Source organism: Mustela lutreola, chromosome 16, assembly GCF_030435805.1.
Source record: "Mustela lutreola isolate mMusLut2 chromosome 16, mMusLut2.pri, whole genome shotgun sequence".
In the NCBI taxonomy this organism is placed as follows: domain Eukaryota; kingdom Metazoa; phylum Chordata; class Mammalia; order Carnivora; family Mustelidae; genus Mustela; species Mustela lutreola.
Genome location: NC_081305.1, coordinates 26288035 through 26303109, shown reverse-complemented (window position 1 = coordinate 26303109; position 15075 = coordinate 26288035). Strand labels below are relative to the sequence as shown.

Here is a 15075-nt window from a genome sequence, read left to right as displayed (position 1 = left end):
AGTTCACAGACCTCCACAGTAGGAAGTCTTGGTACAGGGGAAAAGAAGATGCATAAGAAAGTTGCCTCTGACCACCACCTGTGTGTGCGTGTGTGTGTATGTGTGTGAGTGTGTGTGCACACGCACGCTTCGATCCGGCCATCATACAGGAAGCAACCTGTTTGTTCCGCTGACAGCGGCGGAGACAGCTAGCACATTTGAGATCAGATTCCAGAAGTGAGATTCTTTATCTCGCTTCATCCACCAGGGTACATACCTCTCACGGTCGTCGTCACGCTCCTTGACCTCCGATTTCCAGAACGCGGCTGTGGAACAGGAGTGTTGGGCTGCTCGGGCCCTGGGCCCCTGGGGCTGGCGGCAGACCCCTCCCGCAGCTGCCGCCTCCGGTCTATGAAACTGGACCCCGTGTCTGGAAGGCTCTGGAGCTCACACGCTCAGTTAGGTATGAATATTTGATGCCAGCAGCCACTAAGGACGCGGGGTAACCGCAGTGTCCAGCGGAGCACCGTGCGGAGAGCACACACCGCATTTCTCACATTCAGGGCCCACAGCACAGGGAAGGGACTCCATGAGAGAAAAGCTAAAAGGAACCAGAACTGAGAACATCCTGTGGCAGGTTCGAGTCTGGTGTCAACATACTTGGGGGCTAACTTGGGTGCCCTTGGGCCGGGAGCTTCCCATGGGCAGTGACCACAGGCCACAGCTTGGAGTCCGGCTGGCTGTAAGCCAGAGGGCACTCCCCACAGTGACAATGCGGTGAGAGCTAAAGCCAGAGAGCCAAGGACCCTGACTGACAGCCCCCCCGGGCCACTCACCTTCCACAGCACCATAGCCAAAAATCCAGAGCCAAGCTAAAGAGCCACCCCATGCCTGAGAGAGAGGAGACAATCGACACCTGTTGTCCCTTCCCTTCCTTCCCCCTTCCCCTCAAGGTGCCGGGAGCTCACCTCTCCAGAGCCTCCTGCTGCCCGTACAACCCCTCACAGGGATGTTCGTGTCGGCAGCCCTCTGATGACATGGCTGTTTTTGGAGGCTGAGGAGTCATCGGCTTGGATCTTAGCAACGATGAGGCCTTGGGTAGCCAGAAACTCCCCTCCATTCCCTGAGCTACAATCCATCCCAAGGGCAGGGAGTGTTTCTCTCATACTGTGGAGAGGAAGGAACCGGGAACTCGAACTCTCATTTCTGGAACCCCATGTAAGTTCTAGAAAGTTCCATCCTGAAGGCGAAGGCATTCTGTCATCTGTGGCTCATATATCAACAACAGCAACAAGATACCTAACATCTAGAGAGCGCTCACTACATACCAGGTAGCAAGGTAGCATCTTCGATGCATTAACTCATGTATACCCTCCTGATAACCCCTCAAGGTAAGTTCTAGGACTATTTCAGTTTTGAGTAAGGAACCTGAGGCACAGAAAGGTGAAGTACTTGCTCGATGTCACACTACTAACAAGTAGTGGGGCCTGCCACTTTGCCCATGGACCCCCCCTCAGGGGCTTTCCCTGTGAGCAGCCATTTAAGGAGAATGGAGGAGAAAACAGTTCAGTGTCCCTCCCTCCTCCTCCCAGTTACCTTTGTCCTCATGACAGAGCCCCCGCCTGTGCCTATCACTGAGCAAGGGCTTTACCTGCGTCATCTCATATCGCTTTTGCAACTGCCCTGTGAGGTAGGAAGTATGGTTCTGTCCCTGTCCCAGGGGAGGAAGCCGACATGAAGCAAGGTGCCCAGCAACTCAGTGGTAGAACCGGGATTCCGCCCAGAGCTGAAGCTTCCTTCAAGGCCAGGCCTGCGCTGGGCACTGCACGAGGCAGCCCACGTGCAGACGTGGCCATGAGGAAACGGAGTGGGGGTGGGGGGATGGCCAAGGAGGCATCGTGGGCGGCAGGAGGGAGGTTTGCGGCAAAGTCTTGTCTATGTCTCTGCCAAGAAGATGTGCTGGTAATTGTCTCTCTGAGGGTGGCACCCCGAACAGACAGCCTCGGGTGGGGCGCAATGCCTCTGGGCTGGGGTCCAAGCCTGGGTTCTTGTCCCAGCTCTGCCCGGACAGATCCAGCCTCTTCCCGGGGCTGGGCAGAGGGCAGACTCTGCAGACCCTCTTGGTACTAATACTTTGTGATGCGGGATCAGGAAGCAGCATGGACCACATAAACCCTTCCACTTCCCCTTTAGGGACTGCCTGAGAAGCAGCACACTCCTCAGGGCTGTGACTCTGCGCCTCTCCACAGCAGGTCCCACAGCAGAGGGCAGGGACAGCAAGCACCTCTGAGCACCGACCAGATACCAGGTACCACAGGGCACCTCTATGCAAGCTACTCTATGATTAAAGCAGGGACCGCTGCTACACCCATTTTGCAGATGAAGAAACCGAGACTCAGGAATGTCAAACAACTTGCTCAAGTAAGCCCGAGGCCGACTTATCCACTAACAGCAGTGGATACCATGCTCAGAGACCACGGTACTTTTTGCAGGGCCCATGGAGCTGTGTTAATTTCAGTTAAAAATCAGAAGGAAAAAATAAGTTTTCAGGATAAAGGAAATGTTTTAATATATAACATTAATAGTTATCTTTATTATCAACATAGTATTAGATGTATTTTTAGATTTTTCTTTTTAATGGAGAAAAGGACCCAGAAAGGCAAAGGTGCCTAGAATTCATGAAAGTCATCATGGCACCCTGGGTAAGCAGCCCTTGAAGAGCCCAGATCTGTTCCTCTCCCAAGGCCAGAGCTGTCAAAGAAATGCCCCAGCCTCTCTCCTGGTGTCAAAGGAGCAGCACCGGGGGCAATCTTGGGAGCCACAGTGCGCACATGTCCCTGGGAGGGCCTCAGTCAGAACAGCCACCCGGCTATGGACACTCACGTGGCTGGCCACTCTCCCTGGTGGATGAGCTTCCCTGGGCTCAACTCCTGGCAAGAAACCATGGGAACAGAGGAATCACATCTCAGGGGCAAGACATTCATGAGGAGAAGATGAGGAACAAGGTGATTCCCCTGCAGGTTCTCACTTGGGGGGAGCAGGAGAAGAATGACAAAGATCATCCAGAAGAACATTCTAGCTTTTCTTCTTCATCTGGCAGAAAACCAAAAAAAGCCTGGACCAGTGGTAGAAATTCTGTCTCTGAAAGTCCAGATATGGCCAAGGTGGACAGAGAGCCTTAGCTTTGGAGTCACGCAGGCCTGGGTTCTGGTTCCCACTCTGTCACTTAAGTTGGCTTTGTGACCTTGAAAAAGTTTCTTTACCTCTCTGACTCTGAATTCCTTCCTGGAAAATGGTAATAGGAACAACCCCCCATGCCCACAGGGTTGCAGTGAGAATGCTTCCTGTACAGAAAATGCTTGCCATATAGAAAAGCAGTTGCAACTAAAAGCCAGAGGAATATTTATTTTGGGGGGAAAGAAAAAAACTGATCCCAGCATCCCTAGGGCCTTGGGTAATTGGTATGCTGTGAGCTTGCTTGAGACATTGATCTACTTGGAGAAGCCAGCAAAGCTGCCATTACTATGAGGTCAGCCTCATTTTCCCTCCAAGGCTTTGAGGGGACGGTTGAGATGGGAAAGAGTCACCTTGCTAACAAAAGAGGAGTGTCGCCTCCAATTAAAGCGTCACCAGAGTTGGAAATTCATCAGCCCCAGTGACTTAGCCGCACTTGAACCTTGCAAGTCCAGGATTACACAAGGTCAGGCAGAAACCGTGAAACAGGGCAGAGGTTTGAATAATGAGCAGACTTGAGGTTTCCTTCCTATGAGCAGCATTGTTGCCCAGCAGCTGAGCCTGCCTTGCACCAGGCTTGGTGCTGTAGTTAGAATTGCATTTGTGCACATCAGGGAGGCTGAACCCTGCTAACCCAACAAGGCAGCTAGCTTCTCCTGGTGTCCCCAAAGCCCAAAGCACTTGGCAGGAGGCCAGCAGCCTCCTCCTCTGAAGACAGCACCCCCAACCCCCTCCCCTAGAGCGGTGCTTCTCAAATTGCACTCACATCACCTGGGATGTTGTCAAAATTCAGCTTAAGATTCAGTGGGGCTTGAGATGCTGCCTCTCTGCCCAGTCCCCAGTGATGCTGATGCACGAAAGCGAGACCTTCCTCTGAGGCTGCCCTCCATGCACTAGACCAGGGAGCCCAAGCACTCTGTGCTCCAGAACTTGGCATTCAAGGCTGCCAGACTATAAACTAGATCCTTGTGATTTCCTTTTTTGGTGGGGGATGGGGAATGAGATAAATTAAATGGAAACATCTGTGGCAGGATAATTAATTGAACGTTCATTTTCACCCTTCCAGCAAACCCATATCCCAACATACACACCCATTTCAGGAAGCAAGACCCTTTGGTGCTCTCTTGCTACAGAGATTTTAAAATAATAACTATTTGGAGTAGTCAGATGCTTTTCTTTTAAAAAGAAAAGGCTGTGGATAAAGCCACATCTTCTGCTACCACCACTTCTCCTAACCTCCCCCCAATCTTAGGACTCCCCTGATCATGCTTATGGAAACTTTTTTTTTTAATTTTTATTTTTTTAAGATTTATTTATTTCTTTATTTGACAGAGATCACAAGTAGGCAGAGAGGCAGGCAAAGAGAGGAGGGAGTAGGCTCCCTGATGAGCAGAGATCCTGATGCGGGACTTGATCCCAGGACTCTGGGATCATGACCTGAGCTGAAGACAGAGGCTTTAATCCACTGAGCCACCCAGGCGCCCTGGAAACGTATTTTTAAAGAGGGATTTTTGCAGAATCATCTTGGAGTGGCTTTTTTTTTCTTCTATAAAAAAATAAGCCCAGGGCACCTGGCTGTTTCCGTCATTGGAGCATGCAACTCTTGGGGTTGTGAGTTCGAAACCCATGTTGGGTGTAGAGATTACTTAAAAATAAAATCTTAAAATATAGATAGGGGCCCCTAGGTGGCTCAGTCAGTTAAGCATCTGCCTTGGGCTCAGGTCACGGTCTCAGGGTCCTGGGATGGAACCCTGAGGCAAGTTCCCTACTCAGAATGGGGGAGGGGACAGTGGCCCTCCCCCTTCCCATCTGTGCAAGATGTGGTGGTGGTACGTAGTGATGATCCCACAGGGAGTTCGAGGTCTTCAGCCTCCCTATCAATGCCACCAGGACCTGCCTATAATTCCTGAGCATAGACAGCTCAGCCACAGCACTCTGGGGTCCTGAGGCCAATCACCCTAGGGGATTCTCTGCACTGTGGAGTAAAGCTGTGCACAGGCTGAGGCAACCAGGTAGAGCTGAGCCTCAGAGAAGCTTCCAGCTACATTCCAGGCTCTCTGGCTGCAAGCTTGCTGTACTTGGAAGCAGCCCCCTTGGACCACCCCCCACCCCAGCCCAGAGGACTCAAAGACTGGGACAGTTATGATGCCAGCATCAGAAATGATGATATAGACATACAGCACCCCTACCCGTGGCTCAGGTGAGTTTCGGCTCTGGAGACATCTAGAAGGCAGAGGAGCTCCAAAATTATTGAAAAGGAATTTATGGCCACCCCTCTTCAAGGGATCTGGGGGACAGAATTAGACACCATCAATGGCAATGTTTAATTCTTTTTTTAAAGTGTATTTATGTTTTAAGTTATATTTCCACCCAGCGTGGGGCTCAAACTCAAGACCCCTGAGATCAAGAGTCGCATGCTCTTCCAACAGAACCAGCCCGGTGCCCCTTTCAATATCAGTTCTGAAAGTGGTTTCACACCCCAGCACAGTCTTAGTTTAATGATGCTCAATATTTAAGAAAGCAGGTACCATTTTACTTTTAAAGTGAGACGTGAACCGTGGCTTAGAAACATTATTGACTACACCGTTGGATTAAAAAAAAAAAAAAAAATCGCTAAAGGTTGCCATCTGTTCAACTAGTCGCTCAGTGCCGTCTCTCGATGGCCCTCTCCTTGTTTCAATTACCTACGCCATCAGTTTAGTTGCTCCCTGAGCAAACTGCACTCCCTGACATTATTTAAACATAGGAACGAATGGGTGAATGAATGAGGGAGGGAATGAGGGAATGAATAAAGCAAAGGTTATACGCACGGTACAGTTCATCCATTATTCAGTAAAACCATCACCTTGATTCTTTTGTTTTTTTTCTTTGAGTGTTAAAATTCTGAAATCCCTGGGACATCGGAATATCCCTAAGGTGCCATCAAGACAAGCCGTTCCCTTCTGGTGACTCTGGGCAGCACAGCACTCGCTCGCGCTAACCCGCAATGCTCGGGGCCTCGCCCCCTCCCTTTTCTTCCCCTAGGAAGTTCATCTAGGAAACAGTAGGAGATACCAGGCTGCGATAGTAGAGCTCAGAAGGATTTAAAACAAACAAACAAACAAACAAAAGGGCAACAGAAAAGCGTCTTCATTCCTCTCCTCTTTGCCAGGACTGACTGACTGGATCCCTGCAGGGCCCCTCCGCCCTGTGAGTAAGACAGAAGAAGATTCCCTCTTTTGTTCTAGCCACACAGTCATGGGAGAAATGCTGCCTCTTCCCTCCAGGCACTCTCGAGGATCTCTGAGTAGAGGATAAGCGATTTCATCATCAGAAGGTTTTGGCAACAGAAAAAAAAAAAAAAGTCTTTTAAAAACAAAATTTAAAAATAATGAAATCACATCAGCTACTTTATCAAGAAGGGAGGGGGGGAGTTTGTTTATTGCATCCCAGCTTGTTTTGAAAGAGGAAGCTGGAACCTATGGAAGCTGTTCCATAGAACAGGGGAGAACACACGTATGGAAAGTCAGTGCACGTATCTTCCAATAATGACAAGTTGACAGTACAATTTTCCTTGGTGGATCTTCTGGAATCCCCAGCATGAATATAATAAGAACTACCATCTACTGGGCCCGGACTACCTGCCAGCATTTTCCATGGCCTTCCTTTAAATTCTGAAACTAACCCAATAAGGTGGCACTACTCAGCCTGTTTTATGCCTACAGAAGGAGTAAGTGTCCAGCTCAAACTTCTGTGGTTCATAAAATTGATTTCAACCCAGGCACCCAGGCCACTCTGGACACCAGGGTGCCCCCACCCAGGCCCCACCCGTGGGCAGGCCACTCCTCTCCAGGGAACAGGAAGGTTGCAGATAGAGCCCCCCTGGTAGGGCTAAGAGCATTCCTTTTTCTCGATAAAGAGCTAAACTTCCTGATCAAACAGCTGAATTCGTGCAAAGTCAGAAAAGGAATTCGTGGTAGAGTCTTCTGTTCTTGGGCTGAAAAGTCCATCTCATTGAACTACCCCCAAAAAGGCACAGAAAGGTCACAAAAATGTCGACTCTCGCTCCAAAAGCATTCTCCCAGCTTTCCTCTCAGCCTTTTAAAGACATGTCATCTGGATGTGTAGTGTGTGAATACTGGTGAATGTGTGTGTGTTTGGAGAGGGGGACAGAGTTGGGGAAGCAGGCAAAAACTAAGGAATTCAATCAGCTCCGCGGGAAAGAAACCATCACAAGGGTAGCAGCCAACAGGAGCCAGTGTTGCCATAGCAACCATGTAATTGACATTTTCATTTTCCCAGCATTTGTTCTGGGCAGGTGTGGGAGACAGGTGTCCTCCGTGATATGCGAGGATGAGGGTGTGCCCATTTGCCCAGGTCAGGGTTCCTAACTGGGGGGGCTGGTACTGCCCCCCAGATAAGGTCCTTGGAATCGGGGTCTTGAGCAGTCAGTACACGGAAAAGTTTGGGTTTCAGGCTTTGGAGCACCCATGCCAGGCAGAACATCGTCTCAGAGGTGGGGGCAATGATACTCGAAGTTCTCCACGGCGTGGAGGCGACACTGAGATTGGGCTAGAGTATCATACAGGGAAGCTGAGGCAGAGCCCGGCTGGGACTCAAGACCACCGACCCCTAGTGGCTGTTCCACCTTGGCTGGCTGAACTAGGGTCCGTTAGGAGGGGTTGGGGGGAAACGTGAGGCACAGCCTCATCCCGTGGACAGAGAAGGACCATCTTTTGTGTATTTTCCGAACCAGGGGAGGCATTACCAGCAAATGGCTGCAAGGGAACAAAGAATGGGGACACAGGAGCGTCCTCGAGATCAGCCCTCAGAGACAGAGTGAAAGGCCCGTGTACCTGCAAGGGAGCTGATGTTTTGACTACGCACCACCTCCCAGCAGTCTGGGAGATGCGGAAGGCAAGTGCTCTGCAAGCAGCAATCCTCCAGGCGGCTGCGGCTGCGTCCTCGCAGCCTCCACGCGCGCGGAATACCAAACACACCCTGGGAGTTCCCGACGCCGCCACCTGGTTCCGGCCCTGCCTGCGCTTGTCTGCGGCAATTGCTCTCCCGGGCGAGGCTTCGCGCGGATCTGCTCCGAGCACCTGCAGGCAGCGTTTGCAGAGCACAGCTCCGCACAGCTCCATGGGGCGGGGGAGGGTGGAATATGGGCAGCCAGCAGATCATCCACTTGGGGACAGGCACCCTTTCTACTACTCTGATGACTTCCCCGAAAGGAAAGAACCGACTGAAATTGCCAAGGGTGCTGTGGTGGCCCTTTTCCAAAAAAGCAAAATGCTTTCGAGAAGCCCCTCCAGGTTGGACCCTATCACAGCTTGGCTTAATCCATTTCTTCACAGGTTTGGCGTCATTTTCCCAGTGGCTGGAACCACTCCAGCCCTTTTTAGTTACTGCAAAATCTCATCATAAAGAGATCGGTAGCAACGCTAGTGTGGTTTGAAAAACCACGCAGGTGGCAGGTGGTTACGTGAAGCACTTGGTGGGGTGGGTGACTGGGGTTAACGTGGCCTCTGGGCAATGTGGGCGTGGCCTGAAAACTCAGGTGGGGGCCTCCTCCAAAGAACTGAGAGCAGGGGCACCTGGCTTGCCCAGTCGGTAGAGCATGTGAGTCTTGATCTCAGGGTCGTGAGTTCAAGCCTCACACTGGACTGAGAGCTTTCTTAAAAATGGACAGGAGCCTTCTGGGAAATTATCTTTATTCTGGGGGGGGGGTACCCCTCTCCTAAAATATTACAGGTTATTTGTAATTGTCTCTGTAACCAAAAGGCAAAAAACAAAAACTGTAGGTTGGAGACCTTGCTCTTTGTGAGTCCCTTATTTTATCTTAAATTCCATCAACATTTATTTTAAAGCACTGCCTGTGATTTGAAAATGTAGGCATTTTGGCTAATGTTATTATTTGATGCTTTGTACTTGAAGATAATCAAAGTGTTAGGTTTATGTACGCAAACTTATTTAGATCTAGATTTTGGATTTGTATTTATTTTTAATCTAAAATTGCATGATACGGGGCACCTGGGTGTTTCAGTGGGTTAAAGCCTCTGCCTTCAGCTCAGGTCATGATCCCAGGGTCCTGGGATCAAGCCCCTCATCATCAGGCTCTCTGCTCAGCAGGGAGCCTGCTTCCCTTGCTCTCTCTGCCTGCCTCTCTACTTGTGATCTCTGTCTGTCAAATAAATAAATCTTTTAAAAAAATAAAATAAAATTACATGATACTCAAGCGACATGTATTTGTCCATCAGACAGTTTCTCTGCTGTTTTAAGCACTTTCTTGCTCCTCACCATCTTATTCCATCAACAATGCCCTCTTAGCTGTCTTACAGACATTGCACGTTGACTCCCCCCACTGGATGCCCCCTCTGCAATCTATGTCCCCTCAGCCTTCCCCGTCTCAGTAAATGGTCACAGTTGCTCAAATCAAAATCCTGGAGCAAGACGTCATTACTCGAACCCACATCCCAGTTGTTAGCAAGTCCAAGGGGCCCTGCATGTCAGATAATGTCAAACTGGATCACCTCCCAGCCTCCTCATCCTAGAGGGCTTCAGAAGTGCCCTCACCAAGCCCCTGCGTCCCCAGTCCTCCCTCCCTGAGGCAGTCAGAGGGACCTGGTACAAGCATAACCTGTCACTTTATTCAGACTCGCATTCGACAAATATTTGCACACTTACTCTGGGCCAGCTCTGTCCTAGCAATTTCTTGACCTTGCTAGACCTTGCATGCTTGTCGGGCTGGGAACAAGCACCCAAATTAAAGAGTGAAATGTAGAAATGTGCTCTGGGTGCTCCCCATCTGGGCCACCCCTGCCCGCCCCCTCCCTGCATGCATGACCACCCTTCCTTCTCCTTGTCTCAAGGCCGGCTCCTGCCCAACCCCAGGTCTTAGCGATGTCATTCCTTCCCTGAGGCCTTCCCTGACCACCCCAGCTTCCCATTACCGGCCTTCTTACCGTGTTTTATTCTCAGCAAGGCTCTCATCACCATCCGAAACTGTTTCCTGTCTGTCTCAGCTATGGGGAATGCAAACTCCAAGAGAACCACGGTGGCCCGTCCATGGACTGGAATGGGGCCTGGTTTGGAGCAAACGTTCAATACATATTTGCTGAATGAAGCAATCAATCAATCAAGCAGAACTAGTTAACGAACTTGTAAATAATTAATGCGATCGGGGTCACAAACCGGGCCTCACTCAGAAACTAATCAACCCCGTCTCAAGCTCTGTCATTTTATCAACAGTAAGACAACCACAGTAGTAATAAAAACAATTCAATAATTCCATCTCATAATTCGATTCCCTAAAAACAGTTCAATAACACTTACACTTGGGCATTTATTCAAAGCCCTCAGCACTTACCACTTCTCTTCATCTCATGACAACCCAGGGAGAGATGGTCCCGCCTTCCCATTTGAGTAGGTCCAATCACGGATGCGTCAGAGATGCTTTGTGACTTGCCCAAGGTCACACAGCCAGTAAAGGGCAGAGCCCACACCTTTACACCAGGCCACACAACTGTAATCAAATTCCTCTCAAATAAAGGTCATGGACCACTTACTATGTACAAGAAACCCGGTAAGAAAAAGTTTCAAAGATTGATGGTCTCAGAGGCAAATTGAGATGTTTCAGATAAAAAGGTTTTTCAATGAATTCTGAACTGCTTGGCAGAGATCCAATCGTAGCTTCGTCAGAAAGTGACCTAAATCACTCACTGAGTGCTTCTTCTCAAACAGGCCTGGCCTATGACCTCACATGCATGACCTCAGCACTGTGTGTTATTATCCCCACTTGACAGATGAGCAAACTGAGGCACAGAGTGAGTAACTTGCCCAAGGTCCTACAGCCAGGAAGTGATGGGGCTGGATGCTGACGGCGGCGGCGTTGACTGTGGAGATACTCACCACAGGAAAAACCTAGTACTCTGTGTTAAGTCTGGTTAGTTGGCAGGAGTTTCTGAGCACAGAAGATACTAGAAGATACTAGAAGAAGATTCTAGAAGATACTAGAAGAAGAAGAAACTATACTTGAGACACGTTTGCAGGATTTGAAGGAAAACATCCATTCTCCTTTCTACACAAGGCTCTTGCCTTTATCCAAAGACAATATAAGCCCCTCAGTGACATTCAGTAGTCATCTCTTTGTTCCTTACCTGTACCCCATGGCTGGTTGTCTCTGAGATCAGGATGCTTCCTGGGGCAGGGGCTTGGAGTCCAGCAAGAAGAGCTCTGTTGGAGATGCAGGGGCAAGGCCAATGCCTGCCATGACAGCCAGGGGCCTCCTCCTGGCCTGTGCCGGGGTCTCTCTCCTCGTCTCCCCGCTGTCCCCTCCGCAGGACCCAGCTGTTCGAGCTCAGCCACACCAGGACCGGAACCACAAACATGGCAGCCTTGGGCCCTGCTTCCTCAGTCAGGCTGAGAGAGCAGAAGCTTCCAAACCAGAGCCTGTGATGGCCGGCGCCCTGGAATTTTCTGCTTGGTTCACCAATTCCTAGCTGGACCAGACGTGGCTTTGGTGCTGAACAAGGCGGCCATTCAGTCTGTAGTCCGGCAATTAAAAAGCTTTGAGGGCAGGCACCCTTCGGCTTCCTCTCCGGCTAGGGTCCTGAAATACTGTCTTCTTGGTTTTCTAGCTCGTGTGTCTCCTCTGTGGTCCATTCGGTTTTGAGGAGAGTTGGAATTGTGACAGAATGGGGGACAAGAATAAAGTGAATTAGGCTCTCCCGACTTTCAGGTGGGACCTCAAGATGTCCACAGCTGAACTTGATTTTGCTCTCCCCCCAAGCCCTCCCGTAGCCACATCCCTTCCATGTCCTGTGGACTCTTCCTCTCTTGCACACCCCACATCCCATCCGTCACACCTCCTGTGGGCGCCTGCTTCCAGTATTCTCCAGAATCTGACCACTCTGCACGACCTCAGGCGGCTCCCACTGGTCTCCCAGTTCCAGCCCCTGACTCACTACTGTTACTCCTCAACTCAGCAGCCAGAGCTGCCTGTTTAAACAGAATCAACTCGCTCCTGCGCAGAGCCTCTGGTGGCTTCCATAGCCCTCAGAGTAAAAGTCCCAGTCCTACCGGGGCACTCGAGGCCGCTCTGCTCCAAACCTGCCACCACTGGCCAGACTCCACGGCTGCCCCTGACCCCAACTAGGCACCCTTTGGGCCTTTGCACTGGCTGTTTCCTCGACCTGGATGCTCTTTCCCCAAATTCCCATGTGGCTGCCACTCTCCCCACCTTCACACCTGCTCGATGTCTTTTCTCAAGGAGGGGGACCCTGACTGCCGTATTGAAGATGACAGCTCATTCCTCGCCCCCCTTCTTCCACCTCTCCCCTCCCCACTGCACCCCAGTTTTTCTTTTCCCCTTCTTAGCACTCCACACCCCTGGCGTGCTAAAGGATGTGCTGATCGCTTGGGCCTATTACTCAGTATCTGTTCTCCTCTGTGAGGGGGAGTAAACCCTGTGGGGTGGGGATCTTCGTCTGTTTTGTTTGCACAGGCATCTCAGCTGGACAGGGCCTGGCACATGGAGGAGACGAAAGGGAGGCCCTTCAAGGCACAGAATTTCTGTCAAACCAGGATGAGAAAGCACAGAAGAAATGTTTTGGCTTTTCCAGCCCCTGGTGGAGCTTAGGGGGAAGAGGGAGAGGGGGAGGGGCTGGAGACCAGGTAGGGACCCTCCCCCACACACAGCAACTTGGCATGCCTTTGCCCACCCCCACCCCAACAGAGAAGGGAGGCCCTTGACCTCTAGAGACCCCAAGCTAGGTGCAGGGAGAGCTCCACTCCGACCCTGGGTGGGGCTGGGCGGTGGAGGACCTCCACCCACTCACTGGGTCCTCTGCTGGCAGGGCTCCAGGCCCCAAAACCCAAATCAGGCTGGGAGAAGCAGACAGAGCTGTAGGGTACGTCTTTCCCTACCTTTGGCCTCCTGGCCGCCCCCAGCCTGGACACCAAACTTCTCAGAGCAAGCTCTCCGCAGATGCGGGAAGACAGTGTCCTGCTGGGAATGGTAGCCTCTTCTCTTGTCAAACACAGCCTGGTCCCCACTCTTTAATGAATCTGGTCACAGACAGCTGGGCTCCCTCCTCTCTCTCCCTCTCCATCTGGGTGTTAAGGGGAAAAGCAGATTAGAAATGTCACTCCCCTGGCTGGCTCTAAGCTACGCCATCAGTCCACACTCGTTCCGTGCCGACAGGTCCAATTTCCTTCCCCAGCAAACACTCAGGTGTGGGGTTTCGAGAAATCTTCTACTTACGTGAATGTCAGGAGCCCAATTATGACCTATGGTAACTCTTTTACATGCAAAACAAAGAAATGATCAACAACAAGAAGTTTGTTCTCCTCTGGGACTTCAGATAGAGTCTATGTGTGTCGAACTCACATAGGACTTACCCGATTTTCCATTGTAGGCTGGGGAAGTGCATCCTATAAGGGGGTCTGCCAAGATCTGAATGTATGAGAGATTAAAGGCTTCTTTTCCTTCATCTTGTCAATCAAGAGTATATACTTTCAGATGAAGCCCAGATGCTCCAAGAGCAAAATTGCAAAGCAATTTTGAAATACTCTCAAAAATGATTGTTGGAGCATCTTTGTCTTTGATTAAAAATAAACCAGAAATCAAAGTTTTAATATTAAGTCATTATTTTGTATCTAATGCTTTGAAACAAACATACATTTGGGGGAGTCGATTAAAGCTATTCGCTCATCTTGTCCACTTGGGTGTCCATGTATTACCATGACACCCTTGGGAAGTAAGAGGTGTCCCGGAGTCATTGTTACTTAGTCATTATTTTCTTTAGCATAAAGCTGGAAGTGAACTAGGTGTGATTTATCTGATCGAAGCAGGACTACACAGAGAGTTGAAATCCAGGACCTGTATAAAGACGCCTTGTGAATTTCATTTTCTATCCTGTGTGCAGGACCACCAAACCATCTCTCTTACTACACAAAAGCCCTAAGAACCCCTACATAGCATTTTTAACAAAAAGATGTACCATGCTTTAGGACTTCATGCTTGTGATATCTTCAGGCAGCCTTAAAAACAAAAACAAAAACAATTTAAAAAACCCAAAAAAGAAAAACCTATGGAGGTTCAAACATAATTTTTCAAGTTTGTGACAATTCTTTTAGAAAAGAAAAAAAATCTAGGTGCACCTGGTTGGCTCAGTCTGTTAAGCATCTCAGGTCATGATCTCAGGGTCCTGGGATTAAGCCCTTCATAGGCATACCCCCCCTACCGCTCAGCGGGGAGCCTGCTTCTCCCTCTCCCCTTGTCCCTCCCCACTGCTTGTGCTCTCTCTCTCTCTCTCTCTTTCTCTCTCGATATTACTCTCTCAAATAAAGTCTTTAAAAAAAAAATCTAAAGAATTTAGATTCCCTGGAGGCAGTGATCTTAAACTTTGTTTTGTGTGAGGAAAATAGTCCCAGAAAATGATGCTTTGTGAGAGAGGTTCTCTGATGATTTCATTTTGCCTCTCTTTTTCTCCCCTCAATGAAACATTAATCCCCAAATCCCAAAATTGTTATCCCCTCAGATGTCATGATAAGTAACCCACTTTTTATGTGATTTGTTAACAAGCAGAAAACAATAGTTCTAAGTGATCAGATGGTAGAAGGGATTAGCAGAGAGGTTAGCCATAAGCTTTAGAGATTTATACCTGTAGCTCCGTTAGTCTGAAACTGGGTCCCTTATTGGTGGAGCCAGGAACCCTGTTAACCAATTCAAAGCAACTACCGTGACAATTCTTGCTGGTGGTCCCAGCAGAGAGAGTAACTGTAAATAAGCACAGAAATGAAACCCAGTTTCATTCATAAATTGATTCCCTACAGATCAGTTTCATGGAAATAAATTACCTTGTAAATAAGGACAATGCA

At 49.6% G+C, this 15075-nt stretch overlaps 1 protein-coding gene across 3 annotated transcripts in view; it reads right to left on the bottom strand.

Annotated features, from left to right (window-relative positions):
* Nucleotides 1-10231, bottom strand: part of KIFC3 (kinesin family member C3) — a 66720-nt gene extending 56489 nt beyond the window's left edge. The window contains exon 1 of one of the 3 annotated variants that reach the window (XM_059150835.1): nt 10158-10231. The gene's annotated coding sequence lies outside the window, so the exon portion shown is untranslated. The remainder of the gene's footprint in view (nt 1-10157) is intronic. The other 2 variants (XM_059150837.1, XM_059150838.1) reach the window with 2 other exon arrangements.
* Nucleotides 10232-15075: the final 4844 nt, after the last annotated feature.